The sequence below is a fragment of the Dipodomys ordii genome, unplaced genomic scaffold, assembly GCF_000151885.1.
Source record: "Dipodomys ordii isolate 6190 unplaced genomic scaffold, Dord_2.0 Scaffold94, whole genome shotgun sequence".
In the NCBI taxonomy this organism is placed as follows: domain Eukaryota; kingdom Metazoa; phylum Chordata; class Mammalia; order Rodentia; family Heteromyidae; genus Dipodomys; species Dipodomys ordii.
In genome coordinates this window covers 3,644,776-3,647,133 of record NW_012267310.1, presented here as the reverse complement: position 1 = coordinate 3,647,133, position 2,358 = coordinate 3,644,776, and positions in this window count along the sequence as shown.

Here is a 2,358-nt window from a genome sequence, read left to right as displayed (position 1 = left end):
GCCTCCGCGCCGCCCCCACCCCGCCCTACCCTAGGCGTCCTCCCAGCCCCTCCCCCCCGCTACCTCCAGGCCCCGGGGGGGGGGGACTCCTCCACCTTGTCCCTTCACAGCGCGCGTACGGCCGGATTAGCTCTCCCCGCCGCGGTGTGCGTCGTGACCCCCACTCCCCACTCACCCGATCCCCAAGGCCAACGATCGGGTGGTGCGGGGAGCAGCGGCGGCTCTAGCAGCTTAGAGACTCTGCGCGCCAGCCCAGGAACAACAGGACGGAGAATTCCAAGCTACACCCAGTCCCCTCCCCTCGTGCACTCCCTTCCCCCGGCCTGGCCGGGGCCGCACTCCCCTCCTCCCCCCTCCCCCCACTTGCCCTCCTCCCTGGGAGACCCAGAGACAAATAAAGAAATGGCCTGGATTTTCCAAACAAAAAGTAAAGAGTTCTCCCGGGGGGGGGGGATAGCGGTGGGGGAGGAGGACGAGCAGACCCCACTTGCAGTCAAGTCTCTCTAGAGATGGAAAGGAGCTGGCTAAAGACTGCGTGCACCCCAGGCTCAGGTGGGGGCGAGCCCAGGCTGGTGTGGAGAGAGAGGGAGAGAGAGAGAGGAGAGAGAGAGGGAGAGAGAGAAAGAGAGAAGGACGGGGGGGGGGGAAGCGGGTAGGTGGGAAGCCAAGACGCTCAAGCGTGGAAATCACGCCTCCTCTGAAGTAAGAGCCATTTACGATCGCCCCGCCACTGCAGCTTCCGTGGGACCCTGGGCTACCGGTGTACGTCTGGAGCACATCCACGCAAAATGTGTCAGTGGAGAAGCTTCCTCCTGCGCCCTAATTTTAAGATTGCTCCAGAGTCGATTGGAGCTGGCTACTTGTATTGCACACATACATTCCCTCAATCCCACCCCCAGTACCCCAATAATAAAAGTGCTGATAATGACAAGTGAGTGGAAAACTGTGTATCGCCAGGGCTCGGAACTCCCTGCCCTGCCTTCTCCTCCCCCCCTCTGTCGTCACTGGCAGGTTTGGGGGACCTGGTACAGCGGAGCTGGCGCGGGCGCCCCTGCGGGTGTAGAGTGAGGAAGGATAGTCAGGGGGTCGTGGCGTGAACCCCCTTTCCCTCCCTCTACCTTCTCCACACGCGTGGATGCATGTGATGGGGGAGCAGGCATTATTTCAGACCTGGAGAGATGCCGGTCTGGGAGCGTGTCGAGCCGCAGGGGGCGCGGGGGAGCCCGTGGGGGGGGGGCGCCGACGGTTTGGCAAAGTTGGGCGTGTGCGTGTGAGCGCCAGCCACGAGCTAGCAGGCAGCCACGGTGGCTCCCCTCACACTCCCCTTCGGGAGATTCCCTTCCCTCCCCCTCCCTCAGAAGGCGGGCGCCGGCTTCGGCCTGGGATAGACCTGCGGCGGCGGCGGGAACGGCCACGCACAGGTACCATTTAGCGCGTTGCTTTGCGCGCTCCAAACCCTTGGGTCCGTCTACTGCCAAGGGGACCGAGCTGGATCTCGGAGTCTGGGTCACTAAGGCGCCCAGTCTGGCCAGGGTGGAGGTGGGAAGCCGGGCTTGAGGAGCTGGGAGGGGGGAGGGGGTGGGGGAGGGGAGGGGGTAGGGGAGGGGAGGGGGGAGGGCCCTCGGGGCTTTGCCCTCCAGCTCTGGGCCTCCCCATCCCACGCCTCCGGTTACTGCCTCTTGGCTTCCCAAATGCCCAGAGGAAGTCAGCGGCTGGGAGACGCGATCCGTGGAGTTGTGGCTCTCATAATACTGAGTGAGGACCTGACTATGAACCCAAATCGAAGGACTGTGGAATCGGGACGGGAGGAGGAAGAAGCCGAGGATGAGGAGGAGAAAGAGGAGTGTGTGTGTGTGTGTGTGTGTGTGTGTGTGAGTGTGTGTGGTGGCGGGGGAGGGGGGAGATGAATGGGTGGGAGAACGCGATTTGCATGTGGTTCCCATCCCAGACTCCCTACCGCCCAGTGGCCCTACACTTCTCAAACTGAACTTGAGAACTTGCACGTTTGGCGACAGGAAGTGGCGGGCTGAGAAATCCTCCTTTTTAGACAAGCCCTTTCCCTTTCCACACGCCCTCTTCTCCATTCCCTCCGCCACACCTGCAACCATTTGCACGGCCCCATTCCCGGGACACACTTGTCTGGCTCGGCCTGGGCTCCTCAGGTCCTTCCCCGCCGTTTCTCTCTTCCGAGATTTCTCTGCTCACGCTCTGGATTCTCCTCCCTGATCTCGGTTTCTGAAAGCTCTCCAGTATGCCTAAATCTAGCAGCTCTAAGGAACACCCCCCCCCCGCCCCCCAGCGCTTCTAATTGCCATCCTCAGAAAGGACACGTTGAAAGGGGCTCGAAATTCCTCGGCC